Here is a 12612-nt window from a genome sequence, read left to right on the forward strand (position 1 = left end):
CTAGTGTTGTGCTGGTTTTCGGCAACAACGACGCTTGTGGGTGCCGATCTCCTCTGTGGAGGCATTGTCAAGTTTTGTTCCATGTAGGTGCTGGTGCAGCCAAGGTAGGTGGGCAGGAACCTACAGGGAGAAATCCATGCCAGGTATTGCGCTGGTGCCGACAATGGTGATGCCTTCGGGTGCTGCTCCCCTCCATGGAGGCTTTGTTGAGATGCCTCATGACCACTTGCTACTGCTGCTGCTTGCTTCCCAATGAAACTGGTATCGCGTCCTTCCCCTGCCAAGATGTTGGTTGGTACTGCTGCTAAGGTCTGCCTCCCTGCACCATTTTTTTAAGCTTTCACCATGACCAGAAATGTGATTATTGTCGGTATCTCTACTCTATCATCATCCTTCTTCCTTTATTGTACTGTCTCATCTTATGTCGGGTTAACGGGACTATGATCCCCTCTATTCGATCTCCCCGTTCTCCCCTTGACGGCCCTTCCTCCTTTGTGGTTTCCTCCCCAGAAAGGACGTAGAAGGATGTTGATTGGATCTTGGATGGTCCTCCAAGGCACTGCAATCAAGACTGTCGTTTGTCGGCATCGGCTTTGACTCAATGCTTCACAGTTGTGGAATGGAGATCGGCAAAGTATACTTTAGTTTGATGATAATACAGGCTAGTGAAAAGGCATCTTGCCCTCATTTGGTTGCATGTGTTGGATGTTTGATCTTAATCTTCCTTTCTAGATTGGCACTGTGGGGTCTGTTTGGTCTTTTGTAACTGGTACCCCCTTTTTTTCCGTTTCCTCCCCTGAAAATAGAAGTGTAACACTTTGGCCTACCAAAGGCCCCAATAATGCAATCAGGTGGGGATCTCCCCCGTTGAATCTTAAAAAAACTTAAATTGAGACAGAACTAGAAAGAGTGTCGGGACATCGAGAGGTGCGTGGCCAGGGTCGCTTGGTCGCCGCGATGTACCGACGCACCGCCATGACCTGCCAACCAGTGAAGCAAGTGCATGGCTGCGAGCCATGTTGATGAATCGAGTGCCCCTGTCACTGAATAATGGAGCGAATTGATTGCCCTGGACTTGACCGCGTCAGAGCTTCACGATTCTCACCAGAGGCGGCGGCGGCGTCATTGATGGAGAGAACAAAGCCGGAAGTGCTGACCCAGACCCAAGAAGGGGGTTGTATGCAAAAATTCGGATCTTGATCGATAATCACGGTCCAATTTAGGGTGGAATTTGTAATTAAGTGGGCCTAATTGCAAATATTCGGATCGCGATCCAAAATACGGGGTATGTGTAAAACTTCAGGGGCCAAATTGATAATAACTGGATGGATAAACCAGGGTGTCTTCTGCAGAACATTCAGGGCCAGCAGACATGGCATCCGGCGACGCCGCGCCACCGCCCACCGCCCGCCCCGTTGCTAGCTGACTGATCCATTCATGTTATATTTCCCCTTAGGTTGCAATTTCTGTAATGCCTCTTGTACAAGAGAAACTAGTTATATCTTTCCACTCTGCTCTCCAAACTTTGCATGATGGTGCAGTTAGCATCCAACAAATGAAAATTAGTTTGTGATTTCCGCCTCACTGACTCAAATAACTTTTGAATTTGTAATTGTGTAGCCTGCCTCAATTTTTATTTTTTGAAACGACAAACTATATTCATTTGTATGCACATAACACAGGGTATGAATGTCCCCATGTTTCATTCACAGCTGTACAACTTTGTTTCTTCACAATTGTTCTATGCGAAATCATATATTGTATAAATCACAATATGTTGAAATGATGTTTTTATGGTGGCCACCGACAGTGCAGGGTATGTAGCTGGTGGACCTGTTCTGTTGGGTCCCAGCAAGACTGACTTCGGACCTGGAATCAAGTACTCGTCTACGATTCCAGAACATCATGTATATACGAGTATGAGTCTACGAGTAGTGCCAGAACACAAAGTCTTCCTGTATATGTTTGCAACTTCATCTGCCGAACTTATCCTGCCGAACTTTTGCAACAAGACTGACATCTGACTTGGGACACCCAGCATACGTTTGCCGACTACGATCAAACGCAGGCTCCGTCGTCTCGTGCGGGCGAAGCTAGCTGACCAGTCTGCGAGAGCGATTCTTTAGTACTCTCTGCAGGGTCACGTAGAGTAGGCCCGTCCCTAGGGGGCGTGCAGACTGTGCGACCGTGAGGGCCTCCATTTTTTTAGGGCCTCCAGTTTCCAGTGCTACAGCCATCTGGCTCATCATTTCCTGACCTCTAAACCTTATTTTCCTTATTGCTGGCGCTCTCCTGAAGACCTGAACAGCCCAAGCGTCATTCTCTGTCCATGTCTGTGGTTCTGCGCCTATTCATCTCTTTGTCTCCTGATCGGGATGAAGATTTGAGTATTTAAATCAGTCTCAAAAAAAGGGCTACAGCCTATGGATATGTTTATTATAGAATATTCACAAGTGCCATCCGATAAAACACTTGATCATGGTTCTATAATTGATAGTAATATTTACAATGATCCTATAAATAGTCAGATAGACACCAAAACATAATTTTGAGGTTCAGTAAGATCTTATTGACAACACAAATGTGCAAACGGATAATACCGTTGATAATGTGAATACTTCTAATGCGGATGTTGAAGATTCTAGCTATTTTACTAGCCTACTATATCCCCCATTTTAGAGTTTCGTACAGGGCCTCCATTTATACCGGGACTCCATTTATACCGGGACGCCCTGCCTATATATATAACCTATCAGCCCAAAAATACACCACAATTCACAACAATGGCCACTGCGAGCTACCCGGTCCCTCTAGTGTTTTTGGTCATCTTGCTACCAGTCCTATTGCCTGCTGTCATTTCTTCGTCTCCAAGCCTAAGTGTAACCCATGTTAATGGCAGCTACACAGATGTCACTGCCCTGCTGGCTTTCAAATCGCTGCTCTCTGATCCTCTCGGAATCCTCGCCAGCAGCTGGACATCCAACGTATCCTTCTGCCGATGGGTCGGCGTCTTGTGCAGCCACAACTGGCCACGCGTCACGGCTCTGTGGTTGGTGGACATGCCCCTCCATGGAACGCTCAGCCAACACCTCGGTAATCTTTCTTTCCTCACCATGCTCAACCTCACAAGAATTGGTGTCGCTGGACACATCCCTGCTGAACTTGGAAGGCTACGTCAGCTTAGGTTTCTCGATCTTTCTGGAAATGACCTCTCAGATGCCATTCCTAGTACCATAGGAAACCTCACAAGGCTGAAGATTCTTCGCCTAAGTAACAACACCCTCTTGGGGCAGATTCCACCACGGTTACTATAGAGCACGAGAAACCTTCAATGGTTTTCTCTAGTATGGAATGACTTGAGTGGTAACATACCGTTGTATCTATTCAATAACACACCTTCCCTCAAGCACATGAACCTCGCAAAGAATAGCCTATCAGGTCGTATTCCATCTGGTCTTGCATCATGCCAACACATGCAAATGACCTCCTTGTCATACAATTTTTTTTGTCGATGTTGTGCCAACATGGTTGGCTCAATTGCAACAGCTTACCTATCTATTGTTGGATACTAATTCCTTACATGGCTCTGTCCCAGCTGTTCTTAGCAATCTCACCCGTATTACTAATCTTGGACTTTCTTTCAAGAACCTGACAGGAGAGATTAAAAAAGAATTAGGCCTCATGCGAGAACTCTCGTATGCATCTTGGACAGAATTTGCTAACAGGTCCAATTCCACCTTCTATTGGAAATTTATCGAAACTGTCTTACCTAGTATTGACTAATAATTCATTGTCTGGATCTGTACCAGCAATATTTGGGAGCATTCAAACTCTAATCTGGCTAGGACTGGAATATAATAATTTGAGTGGGAATCTTAACTTCTTGTCATCTCTTTCCAACTCTATGCGACTCCAACGTTATAATTCTTTCACCGGACGAATCCCTTACACTGTGGGGAATCTGTCTACACAATTACTTGTGCTTACCCTTAGTTACAACAAGCTAACAGGTGGGCTTCCATCCTCACTGTCAATCTTGAGCAGTCTTGAGTTGATTTATCTTACCAACAACCAGCTCACAGGGACTATCCCGGCACAAATTAGTATGCTCAGAAACTTACAAAGGCTTATTAAATCTATGGAAATAGATTTCATGGCTGTATACCTGAAAGCATTGGAAATCTTACCATGCTAGAATACGTCTGGTTGTCCCAGAACCAATTCAATTCAATTATACCAGCAAGTTTGTTCCACCTTGACAAAGTTACATCCCTAGCTCTTTCTATGAATTTCTTTTCTGGTCCACTACCAAGTGACGTTGGTGGGTTGAAACAAGTGTTTATGATTGACCTTTCTTTCAACTTTTTGCTTGGAAGCATCCCCGAATCATTTAGGAAACTAAGCATGCTCGCCTATCTAAATCTATCACACAATTCATTTGAGGACTCTATCCCCGTGTCATTTAAAGAGCTGAGTAGCCTCGAGTGGTTGGACCTCTCCTCCAATAATCTCTCAGGTACCATTCCCATGTTCCTAGCCAATTTAACCTTCTTGAAAACCTTGAATCTCCCCTTTAATAATCTACAAGGCAAGGTACCAGAGGGTGGTGTTTTCTCTAACATCTCGTTGCAATCTTTGGTTGGGAATATTGGGTTTTCTGCAAACCCCGTTTAGGATTCTCTCCATGTATGGAGAAACCTCACTCAAATACGATGCACTTTCTAAGATTCCTGCTCCCTTCTCTCACCATAGCATTTGGTTGTACTGTGATTTTCATTTACCAAACCATTAGAAAGAAACTTAAAAACAAGGGAGAGGTTGAAGATTCTGGCATTGATCCTAGCAATGTTATGTACCATGGGCACCTGTCATACCATGACCTCGTCCTTGCCACCGGTAATTTTAGCGACGACAACCTGTTGGGGACTGGGAGCTTTGGAAAGGTCTATAAAGGTCAACTTAGCACCAGTTTCACGGTGGCAGTAAAAGTTCTAGACATGCAGAAGGAGCAGGGCATTAGAAGCTTTGATGCTGAGTGCAGCACACTTCGCATGGCTCGGCATAGGAACTTTATATAGATATTGAATGTCTGCACCAACTTGGAGTTCAGGGCATTGGTGCTTCAGTATATGCCCAGTGGAAGCTTAGAGATGCTCTTACACTCTAACAGCATAGAGCACTTAGGGTTCCTTAAGAGGCTGGACGTCATGCTAGATGTGTCAATGGCAATGGAGTATCTACACCATGAGCATCACAAGGTAGTCCTGCACTGCGACTTGAAGCCTAGCAACATGCTATTTGATGAAGACATGACGACACATGTAGCGGACTTTGGAATCGCAAAGTTGCTATTGGGTGATGACAACTCCATGATAACTGCAAGCATGCTTGGAACACTTGGGTACATGGCACCAGGTACGTCCATACTCCGTACTGTGACACTGAATTTTGTTTGGTATATATATTTGGTTAACAGTGCTGATTCAGTCCTGCTTGAATTCTTTGTTTCCGGTCTCATGAGTAGAGTATGGATCTTACGGGAAGGCATCACGCAAGAGCGATGTTTTCAGTTATGGAATCATGCTCCTTGAAGTTTTCACTGGAAAGAGACCCACAGATCCCATGTTCGTCGCAGATTTGAGCATTACACGGTGGGTTCGTCAAGCATTTCCAGCTCAGCTTGCCTCTGTTCTGGATGACCGGCTATTGCAAGGTGTTTCTTCCTCTGTCGGCAATCTGAATGACTTTCTTACGGCAACATTTGAGCTGGGTTTGATTTGCTTAAGTGACTCACCTGACCAGAGGATGTCAATGAGAGATGTCACGGTGGCACTGAAGAAGATTCACTACTAGAAAAATGACCTTTCATCCCTAGCCTTAGTACCAGTTGCATTTGGAACCGGTACTATATTAGTACCGGTTCCAAAGGATACTGCCTGTAGCGCATTGCGAGGACCCCTTGACAACAAATCGGCAATTGATCTTTGTAGGAATCTTGTTCATCATGATAGAAGCAAGCATATTGAGACCAAATACCACTACATCAGAGATTGTGTGGAAAAGGGCAATATTGTGGTGGAACGGATCTCTACGAAAAATCAGTTGGCAGATGTACTGACGAAACCATTTGGGCGGGCTCTGTTCCAAGAGCAGCGTTGTAAGATCGGGGTCGTCAAGCTCAAACTCCAGCAGCAGGATTAGGAGGAGAAATGTTGCATGTAATCCTCCATCTGCTGTTCGTTTCTTTCGTTGAATAAGCTCGCCACGTTCATGGGTTGAGCGAGTCTCTAGGGAGCCTGACATGCGCGCTGTTCGTATGGGGCGCGTCAATAGGAGTGCGTTGTGGGCGTGGGGGATGGTGCACGCCATGAGCGGCTCACCGTTCTTGTAGGAGGTTGTTACACTTTATATATGAAATACACAGAGAAAACGCTGCCGGTTAAGCAGCCCAAAAGATAACCTGTGATCACTGTGCATCTTCCTCCTCGCGTGCGTGTGTGTAGGTTTGACTTCAATCTGCCGGAGTGCACAACTGCCAGGCGACGGAGCTCGCCGGAGTTGCTGACAGCGGGCAGCCTCTCCAGTGGCGGCCGCTCTTGGGCAGGTGGAGCGGCATCTCGCTGGTGGGCGTCCGCTCCAGCAGCAGAGGCGCATGAGCAGGTGGTGGTAGGGACTCCGCGGCGGCGACTCGCGAGCGGGCGGACGCTTTGGCGGCGGGTGCTCACGCACGGGTGGAGCGGCGACTCGCGGGAGGCCGGCCGCTCCGGCAGTGGAGGCGGGTGGCAGCTCCGGCCCGACCCTTCCTCTGTACCGCCACTGCAACGATGGAGCCACAGGCCCCGCCCTCCGCGCTGCAGCGAAGGCAGAGTACGGTGACGCAGGCGGTGGTGAAACAAGGTGGAGAGGAGGAGAGGGGGCGCACCTCGCCGCGGCCAGCCGGGTGAGCTCGAGCTCCGCCGTTGGCCAGCTACGCCGGGTGAGCGAGTTGGGCCAACGCGGCCGGCCGGGCGAGCTGGATCTCCGCAGGGCATGAAGACAGGAGAGAGAAGAAAGAATAAGCAGAGAGGAGAGAGAAAAATGACCTAACGAAACTACCCTTCAAAACCTTCAAAACCTGTGAATGGCCAAAATGTAAACGGTTTTAGTAGCACGATGGTCGAAGATTTTGGAGTTGGATGGTGAAAATCAAACTCAGGTGATAGTTCAATGGTCAAAAATGAACTTCCTCATTATTATTTTCCAGCAATAGAAAAAGTATCCTGTACGAAGAGAATGGAAACAGAGAGCCTTTATGTATCAGAAATAAGTGAAGATACTTGACTTGCTGAAATTAAATCAAATAGGAAGTACATAAGTTTTACAAGAAAACTTGAATGCTGGATTTAGAAAAATATACATGCAGCTGCCGGAGGTTTGTGAGGTGCTGTATATACATGCAGGTAAAGACTTAGATGCTATCACAGCCCTTGATGACGAGCTTTTTAAGAGAGGAGATGTCGCTCAGCCATTCTGGCAGTGCTGATATGCTGTGACAACAATTCAACTCGAGTGATTGAAGGGAGCTAGTTGCTGTATGCCCTCCGGCAAGCTCGTCAGATTTAAACAACAGGAGAATTCCAACTCCTGAAGGGCAGGAAGTGGTGAAACAGCCTGAAACTCACTAGGACAGAAAATATTTTTGCTGGCGGGTGAAAGGACACTGCGCCCATCAACAACTTTGAACTAGCACAAATGGCCCACTGTGCTGACAGGTGCTCGTTCGCCAGCACAGTTTGATTTTTCAATTAAAAAAAGCCGTCAGGTCGCCGCTGCCTGCACTACGGGAAACTTTAAATTTGCCGAGTGTTTTCTTTTTGCCGAGTGTTTTTTTTCGGACACTCGGCAAACAAGCTCTTCGCCGAGTGCCAAGCCAAAAACACTCGGCAAAAAAAAACACTCGGCAAATAGTGGCTTTGCCGAGTGTCAAATAAAAAACACTCGGCAAAGCCCCCTCTTTGCCGAGTGTCAAAAAAAACACTCAGCAAAGAGGGGGGTTTGCCGAGTGTCAAAAAAAAACACTCGGCAAAGAGGGGGGTTTGCCTAGTGTTTTTTTTGACACTCGGCAAAAAAATAATTTTTTTTTCTCTTTTCACCTTGAAATTTTTTCTACTCCCCACATACAACATGTGGTACTCCATGTTAAAATTTGGTATATTTTTGAATTTATTTGCTATATTTATTTAATTAATTGTATTTCAAGGGAATTTTTGGTATAAGTAAAATTTGAACTGCAAGTGATTCAAATTATGGAATAAAATGAGTAGAAAAATGATATTCATGTTATTTGGACCAATTTGAGACCTGACCCATGAAATGAAAAGAAATTTCGAACATCTTGTTCAGGAAACACGACCATGAACGTGTGGCAGTAGTATTTTTAAATTGTAAAAAAAACAATCAAAGTCTGAAAATTATGAGATTTGCCATGATGTGATGATATAATACGTGGAGGCTGTGGAAAAAAATTGAGAAGGTTTTGCACATTTCATCATGTACGATAATTATAAACCGAAGCATCTCAGAAGAAGAATAGTAACTTTGAGAAGGATTCGATAAAATTTAGAGTCGAAGTGACGGTCGAGTTCGGTTTGACTACCAAACTTTTTGTATAGTCAGTAGAGAACCTATATTGGTCCGTGTGAAAATTTGGTATTTTTTTGAAACTGTTGAATATTTTATAAATTTTTTTCAAAAAAAGTTTGCCGAGTGTCCTACGTTGGACACTCGGCAAAGAGTTTGCCGAGTGTCCAACGTAGGACACTCGGCAAACAGCTCCCACCACAAAACAAATAGCCGCCCCCCCCGGGCCCCCTCCCCACTCTCTATCTTCCTCGGCCCCCTCCCGGCCCCCATTCTCCTCTTGCCGCACGCCGCCCTCCGCCGCCGCCGCCGCCGCACGCCTCCGCCGCCGCCGCCGCCGCCCGCCTCCGCCGCTGCCGGCTCCCCTCCCTTGCCTAGCGCGCCCCCTCCCCTCCCCTCACTCCATCCTCTCTCCCTCCTCTCTCCCCGAAGGCCCCTGCCGCCGCGCGCCGCCCGGCGCCCCCCGCCGCCGCCGCCCGGCGGCCCCGGCACCGCCGCCCGCCGCCCCGCGCTCCCGGATCCGCCGCCGCCCGCCGCCCCGGGCCCCGGATCCGCCGCCCCGGCCCCCGGATCCGCCGCCGCCGCCCGGATCCGCCCGCCGCCCCGGCCCCCGGATCCGCCCGCCGCCCCGGCCCCCGGATCCGCCCGCCGCCCCGGCCCCCGGATCCGCCGCCGCCGCCCGGATCCGCCGCCGCCGCCCCGGCCCCCGGATCCGCCGCCGCCGCCCGGATCCGCCGCCGCCGCCCCGGCCCCCGGATCCGCCCGCCGCCCCCCCCCGGCGCCCGGCCCCCGGCCCCCGGATCCGCCGCCCGCCTGTCCCCTCCACCGGATCCGCCGGCGCCGGGGCCTGAAGAGAAGAGGAGAGGATGGTGGCGGCGGCGGCGGCGGCGGCGGAGCAGTGGCGCCCGTGTATGATTTTTTTTTTATTTTTTCAATAATTGTTCGCTGAGTGTTTTCTGGGCACTCGGCAAAGTCTTTGCCGAGTGCCCGACACAAAACACTCGGCGAACTAGTGTTTGCCGACTCTATATTTGCCGTGTGCCGTTTGCCGAGTGTTACACTCGGCAAACGGTTCGCCGAGGGTATTCTGCCCTTCGCCGAGTGCCAGGGGCACTCGGCAATTTGACTGTGTCCGGTAGTGCTGCCGCTCGATGGGGAACACGTACGGCGGCGGCTGTAGGTACACCCGACCTCACCACCTAACCCGAAGTCATCGGCGCCGCGCTGTAGAACCTGCCGAACTCGGCGGCGGTAGCTGTAGGTAACTTAGCCTCGCCGCCTAACCTGACGTCATTGGCACCGGCGCTGTAGAACTCGCTGAACTTGGCGGTGGTGGCGGCGTCGCTGCTGCCACCACCATAGACCGAGTCGCTGCAATCGAGGAGCAGGCGCGCCCTCTTCGTGACCTCCCCTCCGACGCAGTTCTCCTCCGGACCTGAGGCGAATCCGATGCCGCTTCTCACGTCGGAGGCCCCGGAGGAGATGAGGCGGCACGGGACCCATGGGTCACCGATGACCTTGATGAGGAAGGTGAGCATCTGCTTTGTCCTCGATGGCGCGCTGCTCCCACTTCAGCCAGACCACCTCCAGGCAACCACATCCTCGTCCACAGTCCCGGTGTCGCCACCGCCACCGCAGGCATCATCCTTGCGCTTGCCGCCACCACCGAAGCCGCCCGCAGCTGTTGCCGCCTCCGCAGCCGCGCCTACCGCCGCTCCCGCGGCCCGCCGAGGCTGCCACCCGCTGAAGGTCCTGCCTCCCCCAGCCGCTGCCCCCACATCCACCACGCCCTAGTGGACGCTGCTCCCCCATCGCTCCTGTGCATCGCCGGTCGTGCCTCCCACCCACCTGTGTGAACAGATAAGGAGAGAGAGAGGAGAAGAAAAAATACCTCTAAGGAAGTGACGAACGGACCTTCAATCTCCCCTCCCCTCCTCCCTCCCTCCCTTTCACTAGTAGAGAACTACCTTCCATCCACCCGTTTTATCTTGGTTGATATTTGGCCCGTAACTAAAGGTTCACGAACCAGGACTAAAACTCAGCCACTGGCGGAGGGCTCACCAACCAGGACTAAAGAGCCCCTTTAGTCCCGGTTGTAAAGGCCAGTGGCCCTGAGGGACCTTTTGTCCTGGTTGGAAACACCAACCAAGTCTAAAGGCCCCTCTTTAGTTCTGGTCGGTAATTCCAACCAGGACTAATGTTTCCCTTCTTCTTCTCCCTCCCTTCCTTCTTCTCTCCCTCCCTCTCTTCCTCTTCTCTCGCTGCAGCTATGGCTCTCGATCTAACTCTAGCTCGCTCGACGCATGCAGAAATGAAATGGGCGAGCATCCGGGGTGGAAGCGCCTCTAAATTCAAACGACGCCGTCTGCGTTCCGCCAAATCACCCGGTGGAAGCACCTCGACCCCCGCGCCACTGAATTCTGTTACCACCGTTTCAATCAACGGTCCACCTTTACCGCCGTTTCAAGCGGCGCCACAGGTCTATTTATGCAAATTTTTCGTTCGACTATTTATTTCTGCAAAATCATAAAATAAATAATATAAAAATAAAAAAAAATTGATATGACCGAGAACTTGTTTAGAACTTGAACACCTTCCCTGCCAATTCGAAAATCCAAAGCCCATCAAAGATCATACGTTGCAGCCCAGTTATTTCCCAATAGGTGGTAGTCGGCAGCCCAATAGGCCCAAACGACCAATAAACTATTTCTTCTCATCCCTCCGACTCCTGCCTGTGTCTCCCGATGCCGACGGTGCGACGAACCCTAGCCACGCCTAACCGTAGCATTGAGATAGCAGGGAGAGGAGGCTGGGCAGGCAAGCGACCCAGCTCATAAAGCAGGATTGGAGTCGGCAACTGAAGTCGGTTGTTATGGCCCAAGGCCAAGGTAAGTTCTGCCCCAACTAATTAAAATCTTGGGTACGTATTAGTAGAGATAGAGAAAAGATGAAGAATTGTTATGCAGTTGACAAGGACTGTTGCAGCTCGTCCAAGGCTTTCGGGTACCTATTGCTGCATCCCCAACGGAGGCCGACCTGAAGAAGTTCAAAGTATCAGCGTCACCTCCACCTTGCACACCGATGTTAGTGCCCTAGCAGGATCCTTCCGGTGGTGGGTGATCCTTGGGTAGCTGCTCCTATATTGAGGATTGGCTCTGGCCCCCTCATCTACAACCTGCTTGACCTCAGGATTGACCATGGCTAGGTTCATCATATTGCAGCACTGGAATTGGCACAACTTCTCCGGTGCGACCTTCTTTATTAGCTCTGGCCTCCGGACGCGACAACTGTTCCATCGTGCAACCGCTTATCGCCTCGGTCTGGGCTAAACACTTAGTCAGCTACGCACCAGATTGATCATCAAGCACGACAGTCCTGCATTGTTGGTGCAAGTTATCATTCAAGCAAAATAGGAGGTAACAGTAACTACAAGACAGCCAGCATAAGAAAATTGCATTTACAAGGTGTTCTTCTTCACTCTGAATTTGGGGCGCAATGGTGGTGACGGTGCTGGTGTATCCCCACTGGATCCTCCGTGGATCTGCACCTTCAACACCTCCTTGACACGCTCCGTGTCATCCACAGTGGTCTCAAGGAGTTCCAACTTCTTTTTCCTAGCGACCGGGCTCGGCGTGTCGGACTTCTCATCCGCCTCGCTTGCCAACGTGGCCGTGGATGCTGTGCTCGGGGCTGCATTCTCCTTCTTGCTAGCCATCTTCTTCCTCTTCCCGCTCGGCTGCTGCAACTTGGAGGCGGTCTTCTTGCGCACGTCTTGCCGTGTCTACCGTCCAACCGGTGCAGTGTCTGTGGCCTAGCCAACCCCTTCCAGCACGTTCTCATCTGATCCAATGGAGGAGTCAAGACTCCCACTGAAGGTTGGCAGGCAGATCGTTGGGCTTGTCAGTCGAGCTGAGCTTGGGTCGCTGCGGCTCACCCCTCTAGGAAGTGGCGCTGGGCAAAAGAATATAAATTTGTTGTCTGCGTCAATTCACA

The 12612-nt window shown here is 50.1% G+C and overlaps 2 pseudogenes; both read left to right on the plus strand.

Moving 5' to 3' along the window:
• Positions 1 to 2579: 2579 nt before the first annotated feature.
• Positions 2580 to 3572, plus strand: LOC140223594 (uncharacterized; annotated as a pseudogene).
• Positions 3573 to 3697: 125 nt separating this feature from the next.
• On the plus strand, positions 3698 to 5591 carry LOC117833847 (uncharacterized; annotated as a pseudogene).
• The last annotated feature ends 7021 nt before the right edge of the window (positions 5592 to 12612 follow it).

This window comes from Setaria viridis, chromosome 8, assembly GCF_005286985.2.
Source record: "Setaria viridis chromosome 8, Setaria_viridis_v4.0, whole genome shotgun sequence".
In the NCBI taxonomy this organism is placed as follows: Eukaryota; Viridiplantae; Streptophyta; class Magnoliopsida; order Poales; family Poaceae; genus Setaria; species Setaria viridis.